The sequence below is a fragment of the Canis lupus genome, chromosome 35 (genome assembly GCF_011100685.1).
Source record: "Canis lupus familiaris isolate Mischka breed German Shepherd chromosome 35, alternate assembly UU_Cfam_GSD_1.0, whole genome shotgun sequence".
NCBI lineage: Eukaryota > Metazoa > Chordata > Mammalia > Carnivora > Canidae > Canis > Canis lupus.
Genome location: NC_049256.1, coordinates 23697070 through 23718900, shown reverse-complemented (window position 1 = coordinate 23718900; position 21831 = coordinate 23697070). Strand labels below are relative to the sequence as shown.

The following is a 21831-nucleotide window of genomic DNA, read 5'->3' as shown; positions in this document are numbered from 1 at the left end:
TTTTTGCACGAACCACAGATGGGCAGGGAGAGGAGGGGAGAAAAAGTGAACAGTGTCCTTGGTTTTTTTTTTTTTTTTTTTTTTGCCATGAAAGGCTCTTTTAAGATCACATCAGCAGGTGTGAGAATCACCACCTTTGAACAATTTTTAAGTGGTGAGCAAGTCTGGGTCTTTTATCTCTTCCTTCCCACCCTGACAGTCAGGTTAATGAGAATTTCCCAGGGGTAAGCCACTGGGCATCTTTGACATGCCCCCTTCGGTTTACCACGTTAATCGGGGGATGGTCAGCTGTGCACGTTGGGGAGGCGGAGTCGTTTGCAGCCTGTGCTGATGGAGAAGCAGCAGGCTGAGTCTATCATTCTGCCATTCCTGCCCAGGCAGTTGTCAGGGCAGGAGCTGGGACAGAGAGTGGCCAGGAGTAATTTGGGGCTGTCATGGTCAGGCTTGGGTACAGAGCCGGGAACTCCTGGTGGACGGGATCTGCGGGCATAGCTGTGGCTGGGGAGGGTCCCCAGGGTCTCTGCTGGACTCTCAGAGCCCTTCGGTGGCCCTTCAGGGGGTCCAGCTCTATCTCCCACCACCCCTCAATAGGATCCGAGGAGACAGGTCCCTTTCCTTGGGTCCCTTGGTGATCCTTGGTCCTCCAATGCACTGTTCTTGTTTTTAATTCCTGCCTGGAATGTCCCAACGCTCTGTTTCTCTTCTTTATGGTCTCATGCTTTGAAAGTCCAGGGGAAGTGCATCCATGCCTGGAAGATCTTGTCATCCTTACCCTTGTTGGCCTGAACCTTCATGATCTACTCACTCACAAACAGGCATTGAATATAGAGGCTTGCTTTCCAAAAGGTGTTCATGTTATTTATTGCTTAATTCAGTACCTCATGCCATGTTTTGTATCCTGCCATCTTCTCAAAGCTCTTCCCTTGGTTTTTGCGACATTCCTGCCCGCTGGCTTCCCTTCTGGCTTCCCATTTCTTCTCAGTCTGAGAAGAAAGATCAGCCATGTCTCTGTCTTGAAGTGTGGCATCCACTGAGTGTGGTGAGGTCAGAGGCTCTCTCTTGTGTTCTGCATCTCTACTCTCCCTGTTTCCCTGGAGCACCAGTCCTGCATCCCGGCTGCCTGCTATGTGCCTTCACTGGTGCCACTGGATTTTCCAGCTTAGAAGATTCTAAATCGTAAGTATTCCTTGTGTCTCCCCTCCAGACACATATTCCTTATGTGTTCTACCTGCAATGCCTACGTGAGAAAATCTCAGTGTCCCCCTTCAGCTCTCCCTTTTCCTTGCTGCATCCCGTAGGGCACTGTTTGGTCCATTTCCAGCACATGTCCTAGAGTTACCTTTGCTCCCCCATGGCTCTCGCCCCAGGTCGTATTCTCCCTCCCCACGGGCAGCCCCAGCTTAGGTGTTCTCAGCTCTTCCCCTTTAATCTGATCCTGATAGCCACAAGTTATTGTCTGAAACACAGATGGGATCATGACTCTATCCTGGAAGCTTCAGTGGCTTCTTGCTTGCCAGAGCTGAGCCTGTGTCTTGTGCGTACCTCGTGAGTCTGGTCTGGTCTGGTCTGTCCTTGTCTTCACAGCTTACACTCATCCAGGGGATGGTCCCACCACCGGGCTGCTGGATGCCTTGCAGGAGCCACCTGAGATTTCAGTTTCTCTGTGAAATCTTCACTAGGGCCTTAATCAGAAATAATCACTTTTTTAAGGGTACCATTAGCTATTTGCACACCTTCGTTATGGTTTCTATTACACAGAAAGCTTTTTTATTGTGAACATGGTCTGCTTGAGGCCAGGGTGTCTTTTGTCTGTGTCTGTGTCCTGAATGCTAGTACAATATCTGCCTGGATCATGGTGGGTGAGAGTGGGGATCAATAAACACTTGTCCGTCAATGGATGTCCACTTCTGTACAAATACTATGTGTTAAACTGTTTAAAAATCCTTATATAATGCAGAACATACATGTGACAAAAAATAAATACTTGTTGATTAATTTGTGATTAAGACTGTAAGCAGGGGGCATCCCGGTGGCTCTGTCCTTGGGCGTCCAACTCTCAATTTCGGCTCAGGTTGTGATCTCAGGGTCATGGGAAGAGACCCCCATGCTGAGCTTGGAGTCTGCTTGTCCCACCCCCTTTCCTCCCCCACCCACTTGCATTCACACTCTCTCTTTCTCTCTCTCTCAAATAAATAAACAAAATATTTAAAAAAAAAAAAACAACTGTAAGCAAGAGGGAGTGGAATAGCAGGAGATAGGTGCATCGTTGAAATACTAGATGAGAATGTTTTGCTGACATGTGCTAGTATATGGAGTCATGCTGTGTTATGATTTGGTGTAACGTGCAGTTTTTACTGCTCTGGCATTAATGGGAATGCACGCTTTTATTTTAATTTTATTTTTTAAGATTTATTTATTTATTTATGACAGAGAGAGAGAGAGAGAGAGAGAGAGAGAGGCAGAGACACAGGCAGAGGGAGAAGCAGGCTCCATGCCGGGAGCCCAATGTGGGACTCGATCCCGGGACTCCAGGATCGCGCCCTGGGCCAAAGGTAGGCGCCAAACCGTTGAGCCACCCAGGGATCCCCAGGAGTGCACGCTTTTAAAGTGGAAAATTAATTGCCAGGCTTTTGGGGGAATATTTACTGAGGTTGAATTAGGTAGTCAAATTAAAAAATAAAAGGCGTGTCAGAGTTAACCAAAAGCTATAGTCTCAAGATATGCATATCCAGGGGCGCCTGGGTGGCTCAGTCTATGAAGTCTATGAAGTGGCTGCCTTCGGCTTAGGTCATGATCTCAGGGTCTTGGAATCGAGCCCTGTGTAGGCTCCCTGCTCACTGGGGAGCCAGCTCCTCCCTCTCTCTCTGCCTGTCCCCATGCTTGTGCACCCACACACACTCTCTCTCTCATATAAATAAATAAAATCTTAAAAACAAAACCCATACATATCTGTGTGTGTGAGATTGTATAGGCAAAACTTCCTACCTAAGTCTCCCTTTCTATAATGTATAGAACTAGCAAATCATGGGCTTGCCAATGTTGGAAGTTCTTTACTGATTAAATAAAGAGTTAAAAGAATCTGACTGGCTGGTGTTACACACTGGTTGTGAAGGCGAACCAGCTGGTCGGTTCAGTATGGTTAACAGACTCTCTAGTCAGGTCACTGCTCAGTTTGCAGGGCTTCTTCATGAACTTTTATCCATCTTCCTGTGCACAGGTCTATATACGCACATAAATATGCATGCATAGATGGGTTTCTGCACACTCATTTGTATGCATGTATGTTTATGCAGTGAAACCACGTGCATTTGCACATCACAAACTTGTTCATTTATTGGTATCCACTTGCCTGTTCTATATTGGTCACATATAACAAGCTCAAGTACAGCAGATACTCGAGAATTACTGACAGCTGATCATCTTTGTACATCTAATTGAAATGGAACAAACATTTTGTTCCACTTAAACATTTTTAAAAAGCACCTGGTGTCCCACAGCAGTGATGCATTTGCAAGTTTTTACTGGGACATAGATTCAGCTGCCACTTAGAAAAAATGTGGGTGTGGTAGGGACCCCCCAAGCTAGGAGGAGGAAAACCTGAGAAAAGGTGTTTATGACTTAGAAGAAAGGTCTTCACCCACAATGCTCTCCAGGTCATCTTGTACACAGCTCCAGAGTATTTCCAGAGTATTTCTAAAACACGTACCTGCCAGAAACACGTATCCACACACTTATTTTTTTTCAAAATTTTATTTATTAATGAGAGACACAGAGACAGAGGCAAAGACATAGGCAGAGGGAGAAGCAAGCTCCCTGCAGGGAGCCTGATGTGGGACTCAGTCCTAGGACCCCGGGATCATGACCTGAGCCGAAGTCGGACACTTAACCACTGAGCCACCCAGGTGCTCCCACACTTATTTTTTTATTGATTGATTGATTTCATGGTCCTGTTAGATGCTAAGCATACAAAGATGAACAGAATGTGGTCCCCTCCTTCAGGGCATTCAGTCAGGTGTGTTAGTTTTTATGGTCTGGGTGGCCAGTGCTCCCTGTGACCAGAAGGATCACAGAAGAGCTATAGCCGCAACCAGACGGAAGGCAAGTCTTAGGGAATTGTGGAGCATCAGGTAGTCATGAGAGGCTCCCTGCCATCCTTAGGACAATATCCTTAGTCTTGAGATGGGCTTACAAGATCTTTGCCTTCTGGCTGCTTTCTACCTTCTCGTTTTCAAGCATAGCCACACACCATGCATGTAGGTGGGCACACCCGTGTGCATGTGCTCACACACACAAAGGCACACACCCACCAAGTGCTTCAACTCAGGAGAATGGAGCAGATCAGATTAGTAAAGACTCAAGTGTCATTGCCCTTCTGTGATAGAATGCTCCACCCCCAACATCTCTGTTTGCTCACCTACTAGTCATATGTCAACATAACAGAACGATTTTTTCAGTTTTCAACTTCCAGTGAAAACACAGTGGCATTCGTTGCCCTTGACCTCCGGGAGGTTACCTCCGGCTTCATCTCACTTGGCGCCTTGGCTTCCTGTGTCACTTAACACTTGTGTGACTTCAGACAGGTCACTCAAATGCTTTCCATCTCGATTTCCTCTAGTATAAAATGAGATGACAATAGTATTGTTATGATCACAACCCTGTGAGTATTCACTGAGTTAATATATGCAGAAATTGCCTAGCATTTAACTCTTCTGATCACTCTTTTAAAAAAAATCTCTAGCTTTGCCAGCCCTCTTTGGTTTTCTCACCTACCTCTCTGTGTCTTTCCACCTTCTTTGTTGCCTCTCTTGCTCATTTTGCCTCCCCTTGAGTGTCAGAGTCTCCGAGTATATCGCCTGACACCCCAGGTGGACACACTGATCCTCACCTGGGACTGCCCTGCCTCCCACTGTCCCCCCAGAGCAGCTCGTCTCTTGGCTGCTTCCAGAGTGGTCTATCTAAAACTCAGACCTCAGCATGTTCCTCATCTGCCTTAAACCCTGCCGGAGGCCACCCCTTCCAGGACCAAGCCCTTTTACTTGGCCTACAAAACTCCTTCCGCTGTGCGCTTCAGCTGGCCCTGCAGGACTTCTCTGTCACCATTTCCAGTGGGTCACTCATAGGCATCCTTCGCTGTTCCTCAAATGGACCTGAACTGCTGGGCTCTCTGACTCGCATGGCCTTGCACTTGCTGCCCTTTCTTTCACACCAGTTTCATCTCCCTTTCCTCCGTGCCCTCCCCTTGGGTGTTCGATGACTCCTTGGGTGCACCATCGTACCCCACGCAGATATCCAGCAGACCTCCAGAGCACCTGGTATGTGGTCTGCATATGTTGGGGGGCGAGGGCTGTCTCCTTGGGGTCCTCAGCGGCTACAGAACAGTTGCAGTGGTTGGTACACAGCTCAGACAGTGAACAAATGAACGAATGGGTGGACTGGCGGGAGGGCTTATAAACTGAAGCCAGATCTAGTGCTCCTCCCAGTGCTCCGGCGATGCCGATTCCAAGCCGCCTCTGCCCCTCAGGGAGAGAGAGACCTTCCCACATGCTTTCTCCTCTTTCTTGAGGGGCTTGGTGGGAATCGCATGCTGTGTGGGCATCCGCAGACGATCCAGATTGCCCCGATGCTCTGTGTGAGGGGGTGATCAGGGGCAGGGTCAAGGTCATTTGATGGATCAGACAAAAGCCGGTTCTCGCTTGTATTTTCCACTAGTGGGAAAGCTCAATACAGTGAGTTTAAGAACAGTTTTTACTCTTAAACTCTTTCAAATGAAGAGCAGTCTGAACTGTTTTCTCTCTGTCAGTTTTGCTTTGCTTTGTGAGTGCCGGTGTGATGGTTACACAAGCCCAGATGACAGGTCTTGATAGCTGCGAATCCTCAGACACACATCATTTGTAAAAAAAAAAAAAAAAAAAAAAAGTCCTGGTAGGCACGATCCCTGTGGAGTGCGATTTATAGCTTCCTTTTGGAGGTTAATAAATTCAGGGAAGTATGTCAGGTGTGCAACAGATTTACATAGATTGTTTATTTAATGTAAAAGTGTCTTTAGGTGTTTATTTCTTTAGTTATTAATTTGCCAGCATGTACCATCTCTGACAATTCAACAACCTTCCCTAAGGTAAGGCAAAGTTGTTGCGACCTGAATGAATTTTGTCAAGTGTATAAGCCGGGCAGTGGAGTGCTGTCCATGGGCACCACGTTAGCCCTGCTCCATCCGTGTACACACCAGGGCTGGCCCACCCCTGCTTCCCTCACCACCACGCACAACCCTGGTGTGTGGGTCCATCTTCTGGCTTTAAAAGGGGCCACTTACATTGTATTTATGAACAACATGGGATACACTTAAATATAAAATTCGACTGTCAGACTTTTCTGAATAGCATTCAGAATGAAGTCAGTCCGGTTAGACATACTTGGAATTATAAGTTCCCTCTTTATTTAAAAGATTTTTTCAAAAGTTTTAAATAGAGGTTAGTCAGATTCCATTTAAATAGGTATGGGATTCATGAATGAGCGCTAAATTCATTTGGCCACTAACTTCGAAAAAGAATAAATTGATTTTTTAAAAAATTTTTTATTCACACGTTGTACTCCTATAAAAATATACACTTGAGCAGCCCGGGTGGCTCAGCGGTTTAGTGCCACCTGCAGCCCAGGGTGTGATCCTGGAGACCTGGGATCAAGTCCCACATCAGGCTCCCTACATGGTGCTTGCTTCTCCCTCTGCCTGTGTCTCTCTGCCTCTCTCTCTCTCTGTGTCTCTATGAATAAATAAATAAAATCTTTAAAAAAAATACACTTTCCTCATTACCTTTTTTTTTCCATGAAAATTCAGCTTTTGTCCCCAGAAGGGAAAATATATTTCAAGAAGCAAATGTGATTGCAAAGGAAAATAGTTTTGATTGTGATGGAACTTTGTGACTTCACTGTTGAATCAGGCATTCCATATTTTGACTGTTTTTATTTCATAGTCTGCTTTATTTTGCCACCCAATGGGTATACTGGTGTATTTGCAGCATAACTCATTACTCCTGCCTTATTCTTTTTTTTTTCTTCTCCTGCCTTATTCTTAACTCTCCTCTCAGTGAAAAAGAATATATATATTCTTGGGAACTTTTAAGGAAAACTGATGGTTTTTCAGAGTTTCTTTACTCTGAAATAAATAAAATACTCTTGCTTCTCACTTTGGAGCTAAGAAGGAAATTGTCATGTTCTCACACGAGATTCAGTACCTGTTACGCCCACATCCTACATTAACATTTTCATCATCACCAGCATTTCTGATACAATCAGGTATTAAACCCCATGATTATTTTGGCAATTACATCTTTGATGGAAGGGTTCCAACAGTTAAACTCTAAATCAGGAATATATATAGTTTTACTTCATGTGGTAGAAGAATTATCCTGAAAGATGGCTAAAGGATTCAATAATAGGTTAAGTTTTTATTTTTTAAAAGATTTTATTTATTTATTCATGAGAGACAGAGAGAGAGAGAGAGAGAGGCAGAGACACAGGCAGAGGAAGAAGCAGGCTCCATGCAGGGAGCCTGACGTGGGACTTGATCCGGCGTCTCCAGGATCATGTCCTGGACTGAAGACGGCGCTAAACTGCTGAGCCACCCGGGCTGCCCTAGGTTAATTTTTTTTTTTTTGTAAGATTTTATTTATTTATTTGAGAGAGAGAGAGAGAGCAAGCAGGGAGCGGCAAGGAGAGGGGCAGAGACAGAGGGAGAAGCAGAATCCCGGCTGAGCAGGGACTCCATCCCAGGACCCCGAGATCATGACCTGAGCCAAAAGGCAGATGCTTAACCGACTGAGCTTCCCAAGCGCCTCAAGGTTAAGATTTTTAAAGAAAAGCTCACAGATAGAGTCTCCAGCTATCTGTCCACGAAGCCAAAAGCAGACAAAACTAACTTTCTCCAAATCACCACCCGGGCACATACCAGACTCAAGCTCTCATAGTTTAAGTTCTATGCCTGAGTTGCCAATATTTTTTTTTTAATTTTTAAAATTTATTTTATTTTTACTTTTCAGGCTCCATGCCCAGCATGGAGCCCAACATGGGGCTTGAACTCACAACCCTGAGTGAGATCAAGGCCTGAGCTGAGATCGACAGTCAGATGCTTCATCAACTGAGCCACCCAGGTGCCCGGCCAACATTTTTAAATTGATACCTCACTGTTCCCTGTTATTCCCACAGAGTTTCATTTCTTACACTTTCCTACAGTTTTGGTTTATTCTCAAGAGTATTCTCTTTCTCATTGGTTTTCCCAAAATGAACTCTAAACCACTCAACTTTCCCCTTCCCCTGTGTGCCTCCTTTTCTTCCCCATCTGGGCCTGCTACCTCCATTCTTAACTTTCAAATTTACTTCTCCTTCCCCATAACTTAGGAGGCAGCCTGGAACTTCAAAAGTAAAAGAGCTCTTCTTCGTGACTCCTCCAACATTTGTTCAGGTTTAGTCCAGTAGGTGTAAGCTGGAGTTGCTGACCTTCCTGGTGGGGTGCTGCTTCTATGGTGGGTATCATTTAAAAGGCACGGTGGTTGGGATGCCTGGGTGGCTCAGTGGTTGAGCGCCTGCCTTCAGCTCAGGGAGTGATCCCAGAGTCCTGGGATCGAGTCCCACATCGGGCTTCCTGAATGGAGCTTGCTTCTCCCTCTGTTTCTGTCTCTGCCTCTCTCTCTGTGTCTCTCATGAATAAATAAATAAAATCCTAAAAAAAAAAAAAAAAGGCCCCACGGTTGGAGACGCTTGCACCCTGCGCCTGGCTCTGTGCAACCTTGGGCAAGTTATTTAAACCTCAGGTTCCTTATCCATGAAGTAGGACATAAGCACCTACTTCACAGGGTTTTCATGAGGATTGTGCTCTGCCTTCAGCAAAGCCAGGTGCCTTTTCCCAGTCCTCACTCTCCACTGGGTGCTGTGTGTAGCCTAACCATGTGGTGTGTCAGGGGCTTTGGAAGACATGAAGTGAATTTGAAACAATCCCATATCCTCTGTGTGACAGTGTCTAATTGTCTATCACATGATGCTGTTAGGGGCCAGAGTGAAAGTATAAAGTTCAGAGAGATGAAAGATGACTTCTGGGGGAGGGAGTCCTTGAGTCACAGCCAGAAGGGAAGCCTGAACAGGCAGTGTGGGCATTCAGAGATGGCGTGAGTGGAGGTGCAGAGCTAAGGAGGCGAGGGCCTGCTTGAAGGGTGTCAGGGGAGGTGAGGACGGACAGCCCAGAGCTGTGGTTCTTCTGGGTGAGAAGGGGTGAAGGGCCTAGTGACAGAGCTGTTGGATGTGTCGTTGGAAAGTGCAAGCTGGGCCAAGCCATGGTGGTCTGTAGAGATTGGGCATTCTCTGAGGAGTTTAGAACCTAATGCAGGAATGCAAGCAGGAATGCAAGAAACCGTGTTGACCTGATTAAGTGGATTATCTTTTGGGGTGGCAAGGAGAGAGGATTTTTATGCCTCTCATTTTCTCCAGTGTAGTGAAGGGCTTTTGAAATGTTCTGTGACCCACAGAATGAAAAAAATGTACAACACTAGCCAGGACATGCACACGTGTTTATATATATTTGTCTCGTGCAATAGAAGATGTGTGGAGCAGTAGTTACTATGTGTACTGCATAAGGCTGCCTGTATAATTTGCAGGGTCCAGTGCACAACAAGGACGTGGCACCTTTTGTTCAAAAAGCAGGAGAAAAGTGCTGTTAAAGATCCTTATACATATACTTTTCCCTTGCTTCTGTGGTCTTTCTCTTTCTCGATGGTGTTTTTCATTTGCTTTTACTGCCACTCTAAATAAAGAAGAATTAAATTAAAAATTTTCACCAACATGAACTTTGCCATTTATCTTTATATTGTGCAATGCCAGTTTTACATTGGCAGCGGAAGAGCATTCAACTCACGTGTGCAATCACAATCACACAGTTTATATTTCTTGGCTCATACCTGTGTATGCGTTCTGCTCTTATCAGACAAGTGCATGCTATTCGCTGCGCTTCTTAATATGCACACATTCTACCTGGACTCCTTACCCAGGGCGTGCTGGTGAGTGAGGAAGCAAGCCAAGGGTTACCTCCTGTTCCCTTCCATGCCACTGTTGCCAGCAGAAGCGCTTGACTTCTCCAGGGAAGTCACACAAATAAGAGAGAGCGAGCCAGGATTACCCCTGGTCTATCTTATTTCCTAGCATGCCAACGGATTCTTTCTTCCTTGGAAGCAAGTTCTGGTTTTAATGGCACGTGTGGCCTTGAGGGGCTGTCCGTGACCCCACCACCCCCTGCTCGGATGCAGACATCACAGGCTTACCTTGTACTCACTCTGAGTCTCAACAGACCCCCTAGCGTCGTGGCGGAACTCTGTGCTTGTTACGGGGAGGGCATTGTCTCACTGGATTTCACTTACAGAACACAGGTTCAAAGATAAAATTATTAAGAATTTCAAGATGGTGACAGCAGAGCATTAAGCCAAGTGGAGCGTTCTTCTTAGTGAGGGGCGGGATGGCGGGGTGGTGTGCAAAAGTTTGCTTCCCATGCCTCATGAAGCTGACCCTGGTGTCATGATCCATTTTCTATTTTCTTCTATTTTACTTTAAAAACACTACTTGCAACCCATTAAACTGAGGTCGCAATCCACTCATGGGTCATGACTGGCACATCAGAAAGCCTGCATTAAAAGCATGGTCACGCCATCTAGTTTCAATCACTGTATCTGAATCTTGCCGCTACCATGTGTCTGTGAACTTTAGAGTACTTTTGTTTTCTTTATGTAAAATGCAGGAGTGTCAGCAATGACTTCATAAAGTTGTTTTGGGCATCAAATGAATCTTACATGTAATGTGCTTAGAACAGTGCTTGTCATAATAAGCATCCAGGAACTATTAGCTAATCATCATCATTATCAATATTGTCACTTTTATTATTAATTTACACCTTGCTCTAGGTAAATGCTGAAGAAAAAAAAATGCTTCCTGACCAGATAATAAGCATTTCCATCCTCTTCTAAAATAGATATTTTTTGGGTTTACCAATCTTTGTGTTTTATCTTGATTGCAAGTATATGAAAACATTATAATAACCAAGAGAAAGTTAATTGTTATCCACTTAATGCAATGGAAACACTTAAAAATGATAGGTTAATGAAAGATTACTTTGTTTCTGTTTCCCCTTCCCCAAGATTAAAAGAAGTAGATTATTAGGGTGCAGCTGAGTGGCTCAGTCAGTTAAGCGTCTGACTCTTGATTTTGGCTCAGGTCTTATCTCAGGGTTGTGAATTCAAGCTCTGTGTTGGGCTCCACGCTGGGCTAGAGTCTGCTTAAGATCTTTCTCTTTCTGCCCCTACCCCCATGTTCTCTCCCCCCCCGCCCCAGAGGGGAAAAAAAAAAAAAAACCCAAAACAGAAAACCCATAAGTTAGATTATTAGTATTTCTCAATTATCAGTTAAGAAAGAAGCAAGAGTATTTGAAAAATACCTTCCCTGAGTTTTAGAGTCAGGATTATTCCTTTTTTTTTTTTTTAGGATTATTTCTTTTGGAAGGAAACTATTAGATGATGAACTTCAATTACAGGCAAAAATGTTAGAGGTGAATGTTTTCTATCTTTGCAAAAGTCCAGCATCCATAGATTTTTGTATAATACAGACTAATTTTGTAAGTCTCAACACTACATAAAAGAGAATTTGGTGGATACTTGGTCAATATATGTTGTTGAAGCAACGTTAAGTGTAAGTGAGCAAAATGTGGACTGATTTGTTTTGATCTGTTTTCTTTCTTGATAGTTTCGTAATAAATAGTACGATTTTGAAGCTAATCTGCATATTTCCCATCATTAACTGAAGCTACTGGGATCACTTTTCCCATTGATGGTTTGACTTTTTATGTTTCCTTGATTCTCTCAAATTCTGTACTAAGTCAATATATAGTCACTTTATTTCTGAATTTAATTGCTGATATGAGGGCATATTTGGGATTATATAGCCATCTTAATGATGGGACTCTGTAGACTCACTTAGTGGATTTATCTCAGGCTGTTTAAATAAAATTCGGAATGTGATAAGATATTGCAGAGAAAAGTATCTTACGCACAATTTTTTTGGTCTATTATTTATTGAGAGGAGCTCTTACAGAGTTTATAGTGATATGCTGAATTGAGTATATTGTAACCTTCCTATTTAACCACCAACCAAAGCTAAGTTATATCTTTAGCAGGGCATCAATTCTGACAAAAAATTTATCATCTTCTCCAGAAATTACTGTGGAGCGGATATAAACACCTACAATGCTAAGAGCTCAAGAGATCTTGCTTTGATTGTCTAAAGCAAATAGAAGCATGCTATCTGTAAAATGCTGAAATGGTGAAATAGAAATGCTCTCACTCAGATTTAATGAACAATTCAGTCATATTACCTTGCACCAAATAGCTTAGATAAAAGATTATCTGATCCCTTTATTCAGAATGACTGGTTTGGGCCGATTTGCACACTTGCCCTGTGTGTCCCTTTACCCTGAGCAAGGACCGCAGTTCACAGAACCTCTAGCACCGGTCTCAGGATTAGACTTGTTTTTTTTTTTTTTTTTTTTAAAGATTTTATCTATTTATTCAAGAGAGACACACACAGAGAGAGGCAGAGACACAGGTAGAGGGAGAAGCAGGCCCCATGTAGGGAGCCCGATGTGGGACACGATCCGGGGACTCCAGGATCACTCCCTGGGCTGAAGGCAAACTCTTAACAGCTGAGCCACCCAGGCGTCCCTAGACTTGTTTTAAAGTGGTGATTCTTGCTTTATCCTTCCAGCAGTATTGGCATTGCTGATCATATTATTTTAAAGTATACCATTGCTGGTGGTTGAAAGCAAACATTGGAGTCTTAGATTCTCAAAGGAGTAATTTAGTAATAATTGGGATTAATAACTAACTTTTGAAAACAGTTACTCTCTTTTTATTTTCAGGTTTAAGCTAGATACTTAATCCCCTAAGCATATGCCATGTATGTGATTTGGAAACAAATATTTAGAGAAGTATTTCAGTCTTCCATCTCAAGTTTTATTGACTCCAGATAGATCTTGAAAATTTTAAACCCTGGTTTTTCTTCAGTCTTTGGATTTTGAGATTCTTGCATGAATTCTCAGTTTTCTGGAGCTAAGGAGTCTTTTATTTCTCTGTCTGGGAGGACTGTTAATGACCATACTAATTAGGCATGCAAGATGAAGGTGCCTGGTTTCCTGGGATGGGTGCCTCCCTGATGCCTCTGCCCCAACTCCCTGCAAACAGATTACCACGTTGTAATTCATTTATGCATTTTAGCTGAGGTTTAAACTCCAGTAAATGAGTAGAAAGAATGATTGGTATTTTCATGGCATACAGTTCTAGTTACCTTTGTGTCATCAAGATGAAGATGGTCTGCTTTGGTTTAACTTGGCCACGCGTGGATGGGGACTGTTTGAGTGTTTGCAAAAAAGCTTGGATTTCATTAGACAGGCTCATGCACTGGGGATATAGGTTTTGCTACAGCTTTATGGTGCTGACATCTGTGACAAATTCACTGAAAGCCGAGAGTCAGAAGAGATGGGATTTGACGCCCCATTCAGCCCTCCCTACCTCATGGCCTTGGGCCTCTGAGTTCAGCTTTACAAGTCATCTCTACATCCCAGTGAATCATCTTGGAAGAATGGTCCACACTCCTGTCTTCACTTCCTCACCACTGTTTCACACCACACCCCAGTGTAATCTGATCTTCGTGCTCTACTGATACTGCTCTCACCTCATTGACCAGATCATTGGGATGCCAAACTGGAGGACACTATTTATTCATTCATTCATTCATTCATTTATACATACATACATACCAGTACATTGTTTTCAATCTGTATGCATTCCTCTTCTACCCATCCCTTAAACATTGCTTCCTAGAATTTTGTTCCCGGTCATCTATTCTCATTGCAAGTTATTTTCCAGACCTAAGACTTTATTTGTCAGCTGCATTCAGATACTCCCCAAACCTATATCCTCATCCTAGAACTTTATCCTCATTAACAGATTTGTATTGCCAACCATTTACCTGACAGGTCCACTGAGATGCTCAATGTGGGTTCTGACCAGTACATCCAATTCAGATCTCATCATCTCCTTCCTACCATCCAGCCCCATTGTCTTCTGTCCCTCATTTTGGTAAATAAGTCTACTATCCACGTGGACACCCAGGCCCTAAAACTTAGCGTCGCTTGTGGCTCTTTCACGAACTCTGCCCTTCCATATCCAAGCTGTCCCGGAGCCAGGACAGCTCTGTGTCCCTGGTGTTCCACTCCGCCCATCCTGCTGCCACTGCCTTCATGTCAGACCTGTAAGTCTAGTGCAGGCCACAACCCCACTGAGCAGTGCCTGTCCCATGATCACAACAGATGCTATGTGCTCTGGGCTTGGTACCTCGGGACCCATCCTTCCATACATTGGTTCCCATAGCATCTCAGGGCTACCAGCATCTTGTTGTGTCTGTCTGACCCACATTCCAGACTTTTGTTTCTGTAGTCTCAGCAAGGCTTCTCACCCTGTGCCACATGGCCTTGTGGAGGACCTTCCATATCTCTTTCTCTGCACACACCCCTTTCCATTCAGGCAGCCGTCTTCCAGGGCAGTCCCCCACCCCCAGACAGACAGCCTGTGTAGCACTTGCTACACTTACTCTGGCCATTGATTTTCCCCGTAGATTCCCCAGCAGACAGAGAGCATCTTGAGACCAGCGCCTTGTTCATCTTTTTACCGCTGGTACCCAGCACACCCCTGAGCTGGGAAAGGCTTAGTAAACGTTGACATAATGAATGAATGAATGAATGAATGAATGAATGAATGAATGAACACAAAGTTAAGGAATTTAATAGATCATGTATTTCTGTTATGTGCAAGTACTCTGTTTCCACAATGAAATTTCTCGAGTAGAGAACTAGTTTGAGGATGGCCGGCTCTTTTACAGACCACAAGGAATACACAAGATCATTTGAAGGTGGTTGGACGAGCCAGAATTAAGAACAGGAACTGAGAATTTTAGGCTGCTTATTAAGTAACTCCAAGTCACTGGGGTATAAAGAGGAACAATTCAATTATCCTGATAAACTAAACCTAATTTGCAGTGGAATTTTTATAAGGTAACAAAATTGGAAATGAAAAAGTAAAGCCATATATCCTTGTTGGCTTAGGTATTCAGAGGTACTTCATTATTCTTAGTCCTGTGTACCTGATACAGACTTTAGAAATTATACCAAAATCTTCATAGTGTATACCATGGCTAAGAGTCATGAATTCTACATATTGTATATGTGTGCTTCATTCTTTGTCCTTTGAATATTTCTGATTTTGATGAAAATCTAAAACACTTGTATCTAAAAAATATTTAAAAAGAAATGCAGGGCTAAGAACAAAATTGCATACAATCTGGGGAAATAAACGATAATCATCCTACTTTTAAGTCCTGTCTACTCTTGCAAAATTTTATTGTATAACCGTGACAGTTAAGATCGAGTCTATGCAGAGTACACAGTCAGATTTAAACATCAGTTGTGTAACGGGTGATATTTAATACTCTGGAGTGGGAGTCAGGGAATAGAAAGAAGCCACCACATATTTTAAACTGCGGCAGACAAAACTCAGCCTATATAAGCATATGGATAAAGTTGTTTTCATGTAGTATTCTAAATTGCCAAAGAAAAATATCACTTGTGTTATTCTTGTTTCCGTGAAGAGTTTCCATTTGGGTTTATGGGACATAATGAAACACATGGAGGAGGGATCCCTGGGTGGCGCAGCGGTTTAGCGCCTGCCTTTGGCCCAGGGCGCGATCCTGGAGACCCGGGATCGAATCCCACGTCAGGCTCCCGGTGCATGGAGCCTGCTTCTCCCTCTGCCTATGTCTCTGCCTCTCTCTCTCTCTCTCTCTGTGACCATCATAAATTAAAAAAAAATAAATAAAAAAAAAAAAAAAAAAGAAACACATGGAGGAGATTAGTGATTAAAAAACATTTGGGTTCTATTTCTGTACTACCTCAGACATGCTCAGAACATTCACTGTCATGTGCTTTGATTCTTCCTAACAATAATATACTTTGATGCAGAGGAGTGGAATGAGGAGGATATTATAAGTATAAGCTGTAACAAGGATCAGGGGAGGGTCGACCAGTATCCTCTCATAAGGAAGCATTAACATGTGGCTCCATTCTTCCACTCTGCCTCATTGCTTGCTCAACTTGAGGGGACTGCCTCATCCTGGGCCAGCTTTCTGTAAGTGCTTTCTTTAAAGTTCAATAAGATATGATGACAGTAATCTATCGATGAAGAGTTATGTATTAGACATTGAATATATTTCACATGTGAATGTATTCCCATTAACATTAGCTAATGAAAATAATTTTTTATGTCACCTTCTTACCAATTTTAATCTTAATTCTGTCTCTGGTAACTAATGTGACACATACAAAGTGTGTAGCTTTTCTTGTAAATAGGCCTATGTATTTTTTTCTTCTTCGAATATTATTTTATACACCGAAGGCTATAAACTCCTTGTTTCCCTACATTTTTTTCTCTACTGGGTTTAATGAGATACCTTTTAAAATTAATGTCTTGTTTCTAATTTAACATTTCTTTATGAGGCAGTCTCAGTAGTAAATCATAGTAAAACGTTTATAGTCACATTAAACTTTTCTTACTTATATGTAGAGCTTCCACTTAATAGATACCTAATATTTCCAGAGAGTACTCAGAACTGGACATTATGCTCTTATTTTTCTTTTTCTTTTTCCTGATACATTGATTTCAAACATTGAGGACATCAAAATATGGCTTACAGTACTACTTAAAAATGATTTTTAAATAATTCTTGGCAAGGAAGTATGCTTTAATACTAATGATCACTGACTCCATGTGCCTATCATTCATTACTTGGTAACTTCTCTTACTCGAGAATGTCTGAGTCCTGTGACATTACTAACCTGACTAAGGATGCTCTGAGACCAGTAAGTCCTTCCATTTCTGTTGCTCCAGCTGCAGAGGCTACACAAGCATGAGCGTCTGCTTTCCCTTTCTGCAGGTCGGGGGGAGCATTCCTATTTATGATGAACTCCACGGTAATGCTGTGACTGCTCTACCTCAGCAGCTCTGCTTTCATTTTTTAGGCAATAAAATTCATAAGGGATAAGTGAAAAATAATTGAGGAGCATTTTTATTTTTACTAGCATGTTTGCTATTGCTTTATGGCGTAATATACACTAAAATGTCTATTCACAAGTCAGACAAGAAAGATTAGAGCTGCATATGGGCATATGTGCATCCAAGCATTGAACTTGATCCTTAGTATAGTAATTGAATGAGAGCAGTATTGTGTATCAAATTTATCCCTGTTCTTTAGTTTGTTAGCAAATGGCTCTTATTACAAAAGTTTCAGGGTAGGGAAGATGTCAAAAAAAATGGAATCCCTTTCCTGCTGGCAGATGAGTCGGTGTCTGAGGGGTGCAAAGTGAAAAGAAGTAATAATAGAGGAGGAAAACCAAAGCCAGTGGGCTTGAAAGGGTTTCTCTGACCGCTGCCTGAAAGGCAGGAGGAGCAGATGGTGCCTGAGGCTGCGGCCCCCATCCAGGAAATACCTACAGGAGTCAGAAATCGGGTTTGCCATGGCTACTGCCCTGATGTTTTCTCTAGACCATGATTTTTAGACGCGTGATATATTAGTTTCCTCTTGCTGCGGTAACAACTTACTACAAACTGGGCAGCTTGAAACAACAAACAAATTCATTATGTTACAGTCCTGGAGGTCAGAATTCCAAAATGGTCCTCACTGGCTTATAACCGGAGTGTTGGCAGGGCTCTGTTCCTTCTTGAGTCTTGAAGGGGGGCAATTTGTATCCTTGCCTTCTTTGGTTTTCAGAAATTGTCTACATTTCCCTGGCTTATGATCCCCTCCATCTGCAAAGCTAGCAATGACCAGTCAAGTCTCTCTGACACTGTTACCAATGTGACCCTGCTTCTCCTGCCTCTCTCATTTATTTATGAGGACTTACCTGATTACAGTGGGTCCTCGAGAATAATCCAGGATAATCTCCCCATCTCATGGTCAGCTGATTAGCAATGGTAATTCCATCTTCAACCTGAATTCACCTCTGCCCTGCAATGTGACTTATTCATGGTTGCTGAGGATTAGGACATGGACATCTTTGGGAGGCTGTTACTTTAGCTACTGCGCATAGCATACAGAGTTGAGCCCTGTGTAGGTTGTACTCCAGCCTTCTTTCTCCTCAACCCCTGTCTCCCCCTCCTTATCCAGATGCAGTATTGCCACATATGGCCAGATGGGGCATAAATCCTCTAACAGCATGAAGAATTAATGGACTGGACTAGTGGCTTTTAAATTGTATGCTCCTTACATTTTATCTCAGGGCAGCAAATGTTTTTGAGTTGTCTGCTCTTCATTTTCTCAACAACACCTTTTGAATACCTATGTGCTGAACTCTATTACGTACTGGGGATCAGCCACGCACAGTATGGGCAAGCTACCTGTTCTCTTGGAGCTAATGGGTTGGTGGAGACTGACAAACACTAAAACACCAAATAAACAGGGAAAGTGCCAGCTGCTAATAAATGCTAGGCAGAGGAGTAAGAGCAGCAATGAATGACTGGGTGGCTGGTTAGTGGAAGAGGAAGGAGGAGGGTTTCTGAGAACTGAATGGCAAGGAGCAGCCAGTCATGTGAAAAAAGGGGAGAGAATACTCCAGGCCGAGGGAATAAGAAGTACAAAGGCAGGAATGAGTTTTCTGTTGGAGAAACAGAATGTAGCTAGAGTTTAATGGGCAAAGGGAAAATGGTATGAAGTGTGCGCCAAGGGAGGGTAAGTGCCTGGTCACACCCTTGTAAGCCATGGTAGAGAACTTGGGTTCCATGAATGATAGAAAAACATCAGAAAGTTTCTAAATAGGTTTTCTCCTTTATTGAGATCACTTGGCTATTTTGTGGAGGATGAATTGCAGGATAGCAAGAGTGAAGAAGAGAGACGATGTGTAAGCTTTGCGAAAGCCCGTCCTGTGGATAATGGTGATTAGACTGAGTTGATAGTGGAGATGGAAATAATATTCACAGATCTGGGGTATAGTTAAAAGGAAATTGAATTGACAAGACAACAATGGGATGGATACAGGGAGTGAGAGCTGGATGGAAGTGAAAATAATCCCTAGATTTGAGGATTGAGAGGTGCTGCCATTTCCTGGGGTAGGGAATAGAGATGATGAGCAGTTGCTGGGGGCAGGGAGGGGGACCAGAGTTCTGTTTTGACCATGTCAAGGTTGAGATGCCCATGTGATATCAAAGATGAGCTGTTCCGGTCCATTGTCAAATTAATAGTGATTATCTCTTGGTCATGGAGTTAGAAAGATGTTTATTCTCTTCATTTTCCAAGTTTTCTAAAATGTGTAAGTATTATATAAATAACGTGGAATCAGTACATGCTGTGTAAAAATATTTTTCTCTAGAAATTCATATTTCTCTATTTTTAATTTTATATATATGACATGTATGTAAATATTAAAAATCCTAGTAGGCTTTCTCCCATCACAGAGTAATTTCCTAGCTGCTTTTTTTTTCACTACTATTTATTCCTGTGAATTCCCTTCTGACCTTCCCTTCTTTCTCTGTGCTGCTGAAGGAGAGGGCTTACACATCGGTTCACTGATAAACAAGACCCTGCACCCATCCCGGAGGCAGACACCTTTATCTTTCATTTCTCTGTGTCACTGTACACAACATTGAGTTTTGTTGATTTGTCCCTTTGCCTTTTATATTCTATGGCTGCCATTTTCTATTCCAGTACCCTTTCCATTTTATTTTATTTGTCACTGATTTTATTTTTCTTTTCCTGTGAAATGTTTATCCTAAAATGCATCTACAAGTCATTCGTGGCTCTGGTTGGATACAGTTAAGCATTTTGCTGGATGTATTTAAGAATATATTTCTCTCGTATCTGTAGGTTTCTCTTGGTAGTGTCTTTGAAAGCAAGCACAATGCTTGGATGCAAAAATGTCATCCTAAAAAGTCATGTTACTCATGTCATAACTAGAGTGCTGCATCTTTCTCTGAAGGCTGACTCAAGGGACATTTTGGGGATGGGTATGATTATTGTCTTCTGAGGTAATCTGGAAGGTAGCAATGAATGCCAAACATGTCTAATTTTCCATTTAAAACCATAATGGAGGGCAACCCTGGTGGCCCAGCGGTTTAGTGCTGCCTTCGGCCCAGGGTGTGATCCTGGAGACCTGGGATCGAGTCCCACATCAGGCTCCCTGCATGGAGCCTGCTTCTCCCTCTGCCTATGTCTCTGCCTCTCTCTCTCTCTGCGTGTGTGTGTGTCATAAATAAATAAAATCTTTAAAAAAATAAAAAATAAAACCATACTGGAGGGATGCCTGGGTGGCTCAGTGGTTGGGCACCTGCCTTTGGTTCAGGTCTGATCCCAGGATGCGGGATCGAGTCCCACATCAGGCTCCCTGCGAGGAGCCTGCTTCTCCCTCTGCCTGTGTCTCTGCCTCTGTCTCTCAGTCTGTGTCTCTCATGAATAAATAAATAAATAAACCTTAAAAAAAAACACACTGAAGATAACCTTTGATAAATTGTGTAGCCTACGTTTGAAATCTGCCCCTGCGCATTCTCACGGTTATGAACTCCACATGTGAATAAGTCAGAATTTCTTTGCATTCTTTCTGCCGTTGTTTCCTTGGGTTCTACGTTCCAGTTTGCTGGCGAGACTGAGAGCTTACTGTGTCTCTGTTGACTCCCAGTTTTGTAGACTTGATTACTCCCTTTCGCTTTTCCTCCTTTATGACACAGTAGTTGTAAGCTCTTTTCCTAGTCCTTCAAGTGGCCTGCCTTACACTCTTGTTGGGTCAAGGATGGCTTTACTGAGTGTGTAACCAAAACTGTGCATTTACTCTTGCCTCCATGAAGACATCAGCGCATTCCCTATTTCACTTTCTATATTATTTCTTTCTGATGTGGTGGAGGTTTTAGCTGAGTTTTCATTTTAGGTTCATGTCAGTATAAAACAAGACCAAGTTAGGACATAATCCTTGGATATGCTGTGTGAGCCAAGTCTTTGGGGAGGATTAGTGCTGTTGATAACCCAAAATAGTTGCCAATGCTGACGTCATCATTTGGTGATGATTATTTGTAGGGATTCCTGTGTATATGCATATTTTCAGTTCTCCTACACCTAGAGGATATTTAACTGAGAAAACTCTAATGAATGAAAAATTACTCTGGATTGCTGAAGCATACAAGAGCTGATGGAAGGAAGGGATCATTGGGAGAAAAGACTTGGTTGGATGATAGGAAGAACCACTCTGGGATTAAATGATTGCTTTAGATAATCCTCAAAAGGAGTTAATCCATGTGAATTAATCAGCTTTGAGGGCAGCTTTGTAGTCCCTGGGTTTTAAAAAGGAGAGTAGAGAAGCCAATATCCAGTCAAGTTCCAAAAAAAGTAATTAAAAAGTAGAATGGTTTCTCTAGGAGAAACAAGAAGGGCCTTGAGTTTGGGTACATTTCCTCCCTCCTTACCTCCCCTTTTCACCTGGTTCTATCTTCTAAGTGCCCGTAGTGATCTGCTTACCCTGTTCTAGCACATCCACCAGGGCACCTTACTGGGGTGTATATACGTCTCTGAACATACACTCATTGGTCTGTAAGCAACCGGAGTGAACAGCCTACATCTCATTTATATCTTAGGTGGCCAAATGGACTCACCTGGTGCCTTGCATATAATTGATCCTCCACAAATGTAAAAGTATGTTTTTAATTTTGTCATAAATAACGAGTG

The 21831-nt window shown here is 42.9% G+C and overlaps 1 protein-coding gene across 1 annotated transcript in view; it reads left to right on the top strand.

The window, feature by feature from the left end:
• The window catches only part of DCDC2 (doublecortin domain containing 2), a 167420-nt gene that overhangs the window by 115541 nt on the left and 30048 nt on the right, over positions 1–21831 (top strand).